Here is a 12,553-nt window from a genome sequence, read left to right on the forward strand (position 1 = left end):
AGCTCCCAACCAAGGACGTGTCCGTGTCGCTGGTGTCTTCACCGGTCCCCGTTGTGGTGCTCCCCTCGCCCTCCGGATCACTGGTGCCCTCGGTGTCTGTTCCAGTGCCCACCGGGGCCTTGTGACTTGCAGCTCCCTCGTGCTCCGACACCAAATCTCCTCCGCCTGATGATGCTAATGCACAAGAAGACAAAGAATAAGGGTGGGGGGAGAAATAAAAACAAGTTGAGTGCATGCCTTGTCAACACCGTTGGCGGAGAGGACAGACACAGGTGCCTCATGCACTAAGCCACGCAATTGGGGTACACTACTCAGTACTCCTGACTAGGCCAACAGGTCTAGGGACAACAGATGCGCACATGGGTGATGCAGGACCATGGATAGCTGTACTTGGCACCCTACAGAGGTGGGGGGCGGGGGCACAGGGCCATGTCTAAGGGAGGGGACTACACTACAGAAAGCGCCCTGGCCTACTGTCGCCCACAGCCCTCCTCCCCCACCCAGACGCCTCAACTGCGCGTAAAGATAGCAGAATGTGCAGATACTCACCCCCTTGTGTCAGCTGTGATGTCCTCAAGCGCCCATCCAAATCAGGGTAGGCCACCGCCAGGATCCGGGACATCAGGGGGGTCAGGGTACGACTGGCACCCCTCCTAGGTCGGGAGGCCATCCCCAGCAGTGACTCGGCGGTCTTTCTGGTTCCGCGGCGGATGTCCTCCCACCTCTTGCGGCAGTGGGTGCCCCGTCTGGTGTAGACCCCCAGGGCCCGGACTTCCTTGGCGATGGCACGCCAAATGTCGATTTTCTGATGGGCGCTCACCTGTTTGACATGTACAGGGTGGGAAGGAGAAAACTTGATTTTTCTGCATGTTTGAAGTAAATGCCCCCCCCTCCCCAACCTTGCCATGTGGCCCATTCTCTCATCTGTCGTGCGTTGCACTCCTCATTTTCTCCCCACCCCACCAACTTACATCCACCCCACTCCACACAGGCATCGCCCATTCCATGTGCACCCGGTGTACTTACCTGTTGGTCTGGAGGACCGTAGAGTAATGCATACTGGGGGAGGACCCCATCCACGAGCTTCTCCAACTCTTCAGACGTGAAGGCAGGGGCCCTTTCCCCAGTCGCAGCAGCCATTGTCACTTCCAGACCGAGGTCACAGCAGCACTTGCAGTATAGGTCCTCTCCTGTGGATGATCAGGTCTCGAGTGATTAAGCAGATAGAAAATGGCGGTCACGCCCGCGGCGGTGCGTACCGCGGCGGTGCGTACCGCGACCGCCGGCGCACATCGTCATTGGCTCATGAAACCCATAGGGTGCAATGTTAACCAATGCGGCTTCGTATAGCGGTCTTCGACCGCCTACCGCCACGGTGTGCCCCGCCAGCGCATTGACCTCACATCCCATTGTCCCACTTCACAGGTCAGGCAGCCGCCATTTCAAGGGCCCACATGGCATAATTTGTACTGCGTCACACAGGCCTAGGCCTTACATTGCCACACATACACGCCTTTCAATACATAGATAACCGTGTGCTATGCAAGCTGTGGTGAACGTACCAGTGATTTGCTTGACTCTGTGCTCCATGTGGTCCTTCCTAGGCACCGTCCGCTGGGACTTGCGAGGAGAAGGATGAATCCTCGAGTGTACCGACCGCTGGTGGACCTGTCGACAATGGAAGAACGCCACATCATACTACGATACCGACTTGACCGTGCCACTATCCATGAACTGTGTGCCCAGCTGGAGCCAGCCCTGATGTCCCCCATCCGCCAATCCACAGGAATTCCCCCTCTGGTGCAGGTTCTGTCAGTCCTCCATTTTCTTGCAAGTGGCTCATTCCAGACGACAGTGGCCATGTCATCTGGAATGTCTCAGCCCATGTTTTCAAAAGTTTTGTCTAGAGTGTTGTCTGCCCTGACGAAACACATGCGGAGTTACATTGTATTCCCTGAGGAGGTTGATTTGGCCACTGTGAAGGGTGCTTTTTATGCCTTTGGACATATCCCCAACATAATTGGTGCCATTGATGGGACCCATGTGGCCTTAGTACCCCCAAAAGACGATGAGCAGGTGTACAGAAACAGGAAAAGTTATCATTCTATGAACGTCCAGGTGGTCTGTTTGGCTGACCAGTACATCTCCCATGTAAATGCCATGTTCCCTGGTTCAGTGCATGACGCGTATGTGATGCGTAATAGCAGCATCCCTTATGTGATGGAACAGCTACAGGGACAACGTGTGTGGCTAATAGGTGACTCTGGTTACCCCAACTTGCCTTGGCTATTGACCCCAGTGAGGAATCCCCGGACCAGGGCTGAGGAACGGTACAATGAGGCCCATGGGCGGACTAGGAGGATCATAGAAAGGACCTTTGGCCTCCTGAAGGCCAGGTTTAGGTGCCTGCATATGACAGGGGGATCCCTGATGTACTCACCAAAGAAGGTGTGCCAGATCATCATGGCCTGCTGTATGCTTCACAATCTGGCATTGCGACGTCAGGTGCCTTTCCTGCAGGAGGATGGTCCAGATGGTGGTGTTGAAGCAGCTGTGGAGCCTGCGGAGAGTGAGAGGAGGAAGACTCAGAGGACGACACAGACAACAGGGACAGAGTTATCCAACAGTATTTTCAGTAGCACACAGGTAAGAATCACCCACGCCATTTTACATTTACTTGAAGACTCCTGCATCTCAACTTTGTCTATTTCCCCCCCGTTCTTTTAGACTGATGTTTGATTTTCCCTTCCCTTTTCAGTGCTGTATGACCCACTGCGTGACTTCTGGTTGGTTAGCCCATGGACTAATGCTTATTGACCTCGGTATGTTTTCAACACAAAGTTAACCGAACATAATTGATCTGTAATGTGTTATACATTTGTAAATAATACAGGCTGACTCCTGAGAGATTGCAGTGCAATGAGTGATTTATTTGTAGTGCTAGATAATGGTACATGATATTAACACGGTGATGGGTGGGGGTGGAGTAATGTCCATGGCAGAGTCCAGTTCTCAGTCTCACAGGTGCATTGTCCATATGCCTGTGGAAGGATGGAGCAGGGGCAGTTCAAGGTTGGACAGGGTGGCAATGTGGGACAGTGGGATGACTTCAGGGGGTATCTCATGCTGGCGGGGGTCTTGACATCCTACTCTGTCTCTTGCGGGGTGGTTGTTCTTCAGCAGGAGGTGGGGTTCTGGTGGCCTGTCGTTGTGGTGGGGCCTCCTGTCCATTAGCGCCGGCGGAGGTGGTAGGCTGTTCCTGGTCCGGGCTAGTGACAGGGGCCCTGTGTGGTGCCACATGGTCCCGCAACGTGTCTTCTATACGGTTCAGAGCCTGGACTATGCTCCCCATAGCGGTAGAGATGTTGGTGAGTTGATTGCTGAACCCCATGTAGCGTTCCTCCTGCTGTGCCTGGATCTCCTGGAACCTGGCCAGTACCGTCGCCATTGTCTCTTGGGAGTGGTGATAGGCTGCCATGATGGTGGTGAGGGCCTCTTGGAGAGTGGGTTCCCTGGGCCTCTCCTCCCCCCCCGTCGCACAGCAGCCCTCCGAGTTGCCCGGTTTCCCCCGGCCTCTGTCCCCTGGACGGTGTGCCCACTACCACTGCCCCCAGGTCCCTGTTGTTGTTGGGCTGGTGGGTTAGCCTGGGTGCCCTGTAGTGGCAGACACACCGCTGATTGACCTGTCCTAGAGACAGAGGCATGGGCCCGCTGGGTGGGAGCTGTGCTGTTGGTCCCAGAGGGGGTTGGGTCTGGTGTGGCCTGTGTCTGTGTGTGGGGAACCCACTGTCCAGAGGTCCCCGATGGTCCGGGCTGGTCATCAGGTTCCAGGTCGACAGAGCTGCTGTCATCACTGGGGGCCTCTTCCGGGGGTGGGATGGACATTTCTGGACCCTTCTGACCGGTGTGTTGGCGTTCGGGTCCTGCATGGGGTAAGAGAGTATGGTTATTGTTTCTGTGTGTGCTATTCTGTGTGATTTATGATGGCCCTTGTCCCCCAGTGCTGCCATTCCCTTGGGGGAGGTGTTGTGAGGGTGTTTTGGGGGGGGGGGGGTATGTGCAGTGGTCATGCTTAGGTGATGGGTGTCCATAGTTTGTGGTGGCATGCAGGGGTTGGTGTTGGGTGGGTTGTGCTGGAGAGACATTCTCAGGGAGGATGTGTGATGGGGGGTAGGGGGTGAGGGTGGTGGTGGGGGTTAGCATGCTGGGGGGGGTGAAGTAGTTGAGATTGTACTTACCAGAGTCCATTCCTCAGTGTACTCCAGAGAGGCCATCAGGATGCAGGATGTTTAGTACCTCTTGCTCCCATGCTGTGAATTCGGGTGGAGTGGGTGGGGGTCCCCCGCCAGTCTTCTGCACTGCGATGTTGTGTCGCAAGACCATCGAGCGCACCTTTCCCCGTAGGTCGTTCCAGCGTTTGCGGATGTCGTCCCGATTTCTGGGATGCTGTCCCACCGCGTTGACCCTGTCCACGATCCGCTGCCATAGCTCCGCCTTCCTGGCTATTGTGGTGTGCTGCACCTGTGAGCCGAAGAGCTGGGGTTCAACTCTTATAATTTCCTCCACCATGACCCAGAGTTCTTGGTCCGAAAAGCGTGGGTGCCTTTGGGGTGCCATGGGGTGGTGTGGATGAGGTGTGGGGTGGTGTATGTGGTGATGAGTGTGTTGGTGTGTGGTGCTTTGTGCTTCTATGTGATGTGTGTGATGGTGTAGTGTGCCTCTGTGTGATGTAGCTCTCTATTCTGTGATGTGTCTCTCTCTCCTTCGTCTCTGATCTTTGGTCGTAGGGGTTTGTGGGTGATGTGGGTGTGTGTTTTATATTGTGTTGGGTGTGTGGGAGTGGTGTTTGTATGTGTATCAGGTGTGTGTATTTCAAATTGTCCAATGTGGCTGTGTTTTGGAGCTGTGTGTGTATTTTGAGCGCGGCGGTGTGTACCGCCAATGGAATACCGCAGTTGAAAGACCGCCGCGTGGATTTGTGGGTCAGAATGACATGGGCGTGTTTCTGTTGGCGTGGCGGTGGAGGTTTGGTCATCTCCAGTTTACCACTGGCCGCTGATGTGGCGGCCTGCTGTGGATGTCGGATTTTTGGAGGTTTGTCAGTTGGTGGTCAGAATGACCGTGGCGGTTTACCGCGGCCGCGGCGGTAGAATGGCGGACTTCTGACCGGCGGTAAGGGCCTTTTACCGCCGAGGTCAGAATGACCCCCTATGTCGTTTAATCTTGGTTTGTATCGGGAAAATACGTTTTCCTAACTATAACTAAGTTTTAACGTTTGTTTTTTTCATTGAATTTCAATGCTTTTTTAAAAAAAATTATAAAAATATTATTCATATCCTAGAGTTCAGTATCGCAAGTCGAGAGTTGTATACCTCAGTGGAGGAGTGTATTGTAAAGCCTGTGTTCATAGACTGGAGTATTGTAGATTTGAATCGAGTGGAGTAGAGTGTAGTAGCTTATCATACAGTGCAGTGAATTTTTATATAGGGTTTTGGCATGGTACTTGATATAGTGGAGTCAAGGTTAATAGACTGTCACAGCAGGTTGTGCAATAGAATGGCATGTGGAACATGTTGGTAGTGTGTCGAAGACTGTCATAGACTGGAGTAGAGAGTTTTAGAGTGGAGTAGGGTGCACTAGAGGGGGTTAGAGTGGAGTATGGTCAAGTACAGTTTCGTAGCATACAGTGGAGAAGAGTGTCATAGAGTGGAGTGTCGTGTCATATAGTAGAGTGGCGTATCGTAGAGAGAAGTTGAGTGGCATGTCCTGAAGTGGATTCAGTGTGTCTATGTGTAGGGTGTCATGGAATGGAGTGTACTGGCGTAGCCTAGGTAGTAAACTGTTATAAATTGGAATGGAATCTCATACAATAGAGTGGAGTGCTCTGTCATTTAAAAAATGAATGAATGAAGTTTTGTAGAGCGCAACAGCTGCTCCAGCCGGAGCATCCCAGAGCTGGTGGTAGAGGAAAACAAACAAGAGTCTAAAATTGTTGAAGAGAGAGGAAATGAAGAAAAAGTACATATTTCTTTGAAGAGATGAGTCTATAAGAGAGCTTTGGATACGGCCTCCAAAGAGGTGCTCTAAAAATGGTCAGGAAGAGATATCCATAACTTCGGAGCCAGAACAGAGAAGGTCTGGCCTCCAGCTCTTGATTTATGTGCTCTTAGGATGCGCAACAAAGTTTGATGGATTGAACGTAGATTTCTGAAAAGTTGGTACATTTTGATCTGTTTGAATGTAAATCAGGCCCGTATGTTGCTGCGCCCTGAAGGAAAGTATGAGTGCCTTAAATTGTTCTTTGGCCAATAGGTAGCCAGTGGAGTGTTTTCATCCCCTTTCGGAATGAGTTCTGTTGTGGAATGTTCAGCACTAGACAAGCAGTGGCATTATAAACCTGCTGTTAGTCTGTTTATCAGCTCTTGAAGTGCCCCAAGTAGCAGCAGTGGTGTAATGAAACTTGAGGGCCCCCCAGCACAGTACAGGGAGGAACCAACTCTGGACTAATGCAGTAGTTCTCAGGCCAGAGTACAGTACTGATCTCCTGCACCAATGGAGCTGTGAGGGCCTTTGTTATGCCACTGAGTAACAGGACATTTGCATAGTCTAGCCTAGATGTGATTAAGGCATGGGTGATGCACTCCATGTATTTGCTGGTAGAAACTTAAAGATCTTTCTAAGTGATTTCAGTAAGGCAAAACAAATTCCGGCAGTGGCTTGACTTGTGGCTGAAAATAGAGTGTAGTGTCTATTTTCACCTCCACTTTTTTTGCAGGAGTCATGGAGGCTGGAGGTTTGTCAACCTCTGATGGCTATATTCTGGTCATGTCAAATGTGGAGAATGCGCCAAAAAACTAAAATCTCTGATTTATCTGAGTTCTAGAAGAGGCAGCTCTTCTGCTACTGCCAAAAGGCATCCCTGGAAATTGGGGTAACAGAATCATCCAGGTTATTGAAGGCAAACATTAATCGGGTGTCATCAGTGTGTGAAATGACATGGAAGTCCCAGGCTTGTACGACAGAGGCGAGGGAGACATGTAAATGTTAAATAGCATAGGGTTAAGACCAAGCCTTGCGGCACACTGCAGCTGCCCTCCTAAAATTCCTAGGTGTAGGCGGATAGGTGAACTTCTTGCTTTCTTCCCAAAAGGAAGGATTTTATCTAACTCCAAAGTGTGTCGACTATACCAGCTTGTTAGACTGGACAGCCTTAGGGTGGTTTACCCTCAACTTTTTGCCTGCTTCTCTCCATTTCTTTACTCTCGTTTTTGCTGGTTCTAGGACTCTGCACGTTACCACTGCTGACCAGTGCTCAAGTGCTTCCCTTGTGCAGTTTATTGCCACCTCGACTTGGTTTTAAAGCCCTTTGTCAAGCATTAAACTCCCCTTTTTCTATATATAAGTCGATGTGACCCACAGGCCAGGGTGTAGTGTATTTAAAGGGCAAGGCATGTACGTTTTACATGCTTTGGTAGTAAAAAAATATCAAAGTCATTTTTCATTACTGTGAGGCCCACTCCTCTCATAGGTCAGCATTTGTAATTTCTTAATACACTTTTAAGCTGTAGTTCCTGATCAGAAAGGAGTAGTTACATCATGTTTCATATCTTGGAATGGTAATGATAAATCCTCTTTACTGGTAAAGTCAGATTTAACATTACTATTGTGGAAATGCCACTTGTAGAAAGTGCATATTTCGCTGCTCTTACTGGTCTGTGTGTCTTACAGCCTATCTTCAATACATGTCTGGGTGAGACGACAACACTTTGCATTCCCTTCAGACAGACACAAACACAGGTGTGGCTGAGTACCCATCTACATATATCTGCATTCTGATGGCCCTTCCTCGGCAGGAAGGGAGTAAGGTGCTAACACATGTCAATAGGTAGTGGTCTGACCCCACTCAAAGGACTGATTACTCCCCACAGATAACCTAGCAGACAGGACTGGGTTGAAAGTGATACTTGCGCACTTCAAAGCCACTCTTTGAAGGCCTCCCCCTTCAAAGGCACATTTAGGTATATCTACTTGGTCTCTGACCCAAACAAATCAAACACTTCTAGACCTTCAACTGGACTCTGCCAGAGGAACTGCTGTAATAAGGATGGTTATTCTGCTGGACTGTTAACCTGGAAGGACTACATGTCTGCTGTACTGCCCTGCTGTCTGCTGTTCTCTGACTCTGCTGAAGTAAAGGTGGACTCTGCCTTGTACCACACGTTATCTCCAAGTGCTTGCTGACTTGCCTCCTGTTGCTTGAGAATCAGGACATCAATGTCTCTATCTCTGTCTCCTCCTTTGCATGGTTCCCTGAAAAATGACCCAGATACTTTCGACCCAGAAATCGACGCATCGACCCAGTTGCGGGAGTAAAATCAGCACATCCTTCTCTGAGTCACTACATTGCCTTGAGAGCCAGATGTATCAGAACCGTGCTTCACTGCTGCAGCAGTCTACAGTGATCAATGCATTCCTTGACTCAGTGAGATTACCCGACGCATCGCACTTTGGAACCAAAGCATCTCAGCTCCAGTGCTTGCCTTAGAACTGATGCATCACCAGTTAGTGACCTAGGAGGGACATGACTCACGTTATCTGGAGTAGGTATTAACATTTTATCATAACAAAAACAGGACACATTTTCAGCAAACTCCTGAGAAAAAGGGGCTGATTGTTTTTCTGATTTGGGGTTCAGAAAGCAATCTACAATTTTAAATATGGGTCTTGGGGCACTGTCTGCTTCGTCAATCTGTTTTGCAAACATGTAGGCTTCAGCACTCCTTGTATTTTTCGAAACTGCTGAAGAGGGGATTTGTAAATGAGTTTATCCGCAGCTGCAAAGTTACGTTGCCACTTTCTCTCCAGCTTTTTACATGTACATTTTTCAGCTTTCGGGCCTGAGGGGAACCACGGAGTAGAGAAAGAAGTCTTTTTTACTGTTGTTTTTTTTCAGAGACGCAATTTTGCCAAAGCTCAATCTAAGATTTAAATCAAATGCAGTAACTGGTGGTGTCAATATCTCCAGACTGATCAATCTTAAACTGCGAGCAGGCCGTATTCAAGGCTGCATCAGATACCAATGCCAGTGGTGATTAAGCGCCTCCTTATTTGCTTTAGGAGCCTGCCAGGAGAAAAATGTTAAATGGAAAGGAACTAAATGATGCTCAGACCAAGCTAAGGGTACTGTATTCTCCACTTCTGGAGTAGAAACATTAGAGAAAATAACATCTAAACTGTGGCCACCATTATGCGTGGGGCTAGCAACCATTTGGACTAATTTAAAGTGGGACATAGCCCCAATCTGCTGTACAGCAGCTTTACATGACGGGTCATCGACATGCAAATTACAGTCACCTTGTACCATACAATTTGAGTATTGTAAAAAGAGGGCCATGATGGCATTGAATAGTGTCTCACAGAAGTCTGATTCAGCCTTAGGTGCGTGATATGCAAGAATTCCAGAGAGGGACAAGCTATCAGAGATATTAATGGTAAAAGCAAGGGCCTAAGCCTTGCCCCGTAAATCAAGCAAGTAGAGCAAAATAATTCAGAGTGGAGAACGATAGCCATACCTCCTCCAACTACACCAACTCTATCTAAATGTGAGATGAAGTAACCATTGGTAGTAGCTGATTTAAGATCTGGTCCTGAATATTTTTTTTACCAAGTTTCAGTAAGGAAGTCAAGGTCTCACGATTTATGTTGTAAAATATTCCATAATTCTATTTTATGTTTGGGGAGCGATCTGACATTAATTAAACAGGCTTTTAATACCCTTCACTTTTTGAGTCATGGAATTGTCCAGAATCAGTCTTTTACCTCCCAATTGAGAGGGCCTCATGTGTTCCATATGAGAGGGTCTCCTATGACCCTTGTGAGAAGACATCAAAGGGGATCTCGTGTTAGCATATCATTGGAAACCTAATTTAGGGCATGAAAACATGCAGTTACTCTCTATGTCACATTAAAAATGGTAGTTACATTAAGGTGGTTCCAAGTTCATAAGGGTGTCTTTACTAAAGAGTGTTCGCCTTGCTGGCTCTGGAGGAAAACGGGCAGCATGGCTGGCACCAGTCACATTCTGGATTCAGATAGGCTTACTTTTTGCATGCTTGTTTCCTTATTGAATAGTTTGAGGAAGGTTTGAAGATTTAATTAAATACCCCACCCAGGTTTAGCAGCTAGAGCAAGCGGCTGCGATAAAGGCAACCTAATAAGCAGTGCTAGCTGACCACAATTAGACCCTGACACAAATCAAGTTCAAGACTTTTACGTTTTAATAAAAGAATAAGTGTTTTAAAAATCTCCCAAAAGTGTTGCATGTGAAATCGAGTGTTGTACATTGGAGTGTACGGGCATAGAGTGGTGTATAGTGTTGGACAGAGGAGTGAATGGGGATAGAGAGGAGTAGAATGTTGTAGAGTGCCATGAAAGGTGGTGTTCGTAGGGTTATTTTGGTGCTTTGCTCCGGCACACATTTTAGCTCGGGCCGGCAACCTGTGCCCTTTTTCCTAGTTAATTTAATGTATTCCTTTTATTATTTTAGCACAGCTTCATTTTAATTGAGATGTTTTATTATTGTATCAGATGCCCTTTCACAGAGAATGTGTTATTAGTTGTGTTGCACAATATTTCATCTTGTGCTCTACCCAAGGACGTGCATGATAATTTACTAAGTATTTCCTGTCCAAGAGTACATGTCCACCCTACACAGAACAGACGCATTATCCCAACAGGTCAGTTCTCAGAACATCAACTTGTTTTGTTACAAAATAACACACTGCCATAAATCAGGTTAGAGGGGACATTCCAGCCATCCATCTCATGCTGTACCATTTTATTGCAGTTCTGCTAAAGGTGGCCCCATTGTTCCTTCCACTCAGGAGGACTGCTAGCAGACCAAGGCAAAAGCCCTGCTTATTATCCAGGTACGACGATGGAGATTCATTGCAGAGACTAGTGCGGGCAGATTAGGACCCTAATGCTCTCATGTAGAATTTTAATAGCAGAGGTAGGGATTTTAGATTCATTAGTGTGACCGAACATTGGGTCTTTTCATCTGTTTCATGCTCCTGGTCACAATGGTAATAGTGTTGTGTCTCATCTTACCAATAATCATAATTCATGTCTTTTTACATAGAATGCAGTTGCTTCAATAAATGTATTGAACTAAATCCTGCTTCTGTTTGTCTTTGCATGTATGAGTCTTATGTAACTGAGAGAAAAGAATAAGATGTGTTCCCCCACAAATTCATTGGGAAGACAGAGAGTGTCATGCATCAGGCTGCCACAAATCACCTTTACTTTTGGGTTTCAGTGAGGTGCTGCTAGCTAGCTGAATGGGTTAGGCCGACCGCTACCAAACCGTGTGGGATAGACTCAGTCCCCCAAACGTAGTGGTGCTGCCACGCAAAACCAGCAGTTTCATCCCCATGACAACAGTCCTACGAAAGTGATCAATTTTATAGAGTGGAGGAGAGAGTCATGCAGTGGAGCAGCATAGAGTGGAGTGCCATACACTTTAGTGCTGTAGTGTGAATTACCGTAAAGTGGAGTAGCAACCAGTGGACTAACATACATTGGTATACTGTGCAGTGGAGTGTAGAAGAGTGGAGGGGCATAGAGTGGAATAGTGTAGAGTTGAGTGGTATAGTGCAGTGGAGTGGCTTAGAGTGGGGTACGGTACAGTGGATTGGCATAGAGTGGGGTGGCTACATTAAAGTGGCGTAGGGTAGAGTTGAGGAACTGTTATAAATTGGAGTGGTGTTTCACACAGTAGAGTGGAGTGCTGTGCCAAACAGTGTTGGAAACTGTGGTAGAGTGGAGTAGAATGTTGTACAATAGAGTGCATGGGTATAGAGGTAAGTCCAAATTTGGAATGTGGAGTATATGGGGATAGAGTGGAATAGACTCTAGTAAACGGGCATAGAGTGTAGTAGAGTTTTGTAGAGTAGAGGTATATAAAGTGGAGTGTATACACTGGAATGGCATAGAGTGGAGTAGCATAGAGTGGAGTGACATAAAGTGGAGTAGCATACAGTGGAGTAGCATACAGTGGAGTAGCTTAGGCTGAGTGTAATAACATACAGTGGAGTGGGGTAGAGAGTGGAATACAATACAGTAGAGGGGCAAAGACTGAAGTTGCGTAAAGTGTAATAGCATAGAATGGAGTGGTGTACAGTGGAATAGCATAGAGTGGAGTACAGTAGTGTGGCACAGAGTAGAATAGCATAAAGTGGAATGGCATAGAGTAGAACAGCATAGAGTGATGTGGCGTATAGTGGAGTGGTGTAATCTGGAGTAGTTTACAGTGGCGTGGAGTAAAGTAAAATAGCACATAGTGGAGTGGGGTAGAGTGGTGTGGTGTGGTGTCCAATGGACTAGAGTAGAATGGAATGGCATAGAGTGGAGCAGTGTACACTGGAGTGGCAATGAGTGGAGTAGCATATAGTGGAATAGCAAACAGTAGAATTGCGTAGAGTTGATAAGTATACATTTCAGTGGCATAGACAATAGCATGTAGGAAAGTAGCTTACAGTGCAGTTGTGTACAC

Source organism: Pleurodeles waltl, chromosome 3_1, assembly GCF_031143425.1.
Source record: "Pleurodeles waltl isolate 20211129_DDA chromosome 3_1, aPleWal1.hap1.20221129, whole genome shotgun sequence".
NCBI lineage: Eukaryota > Metazoa > Chordata > Amphibia > Caudata > Salamandridae > Pleurodeles > Pleurodeles waltl.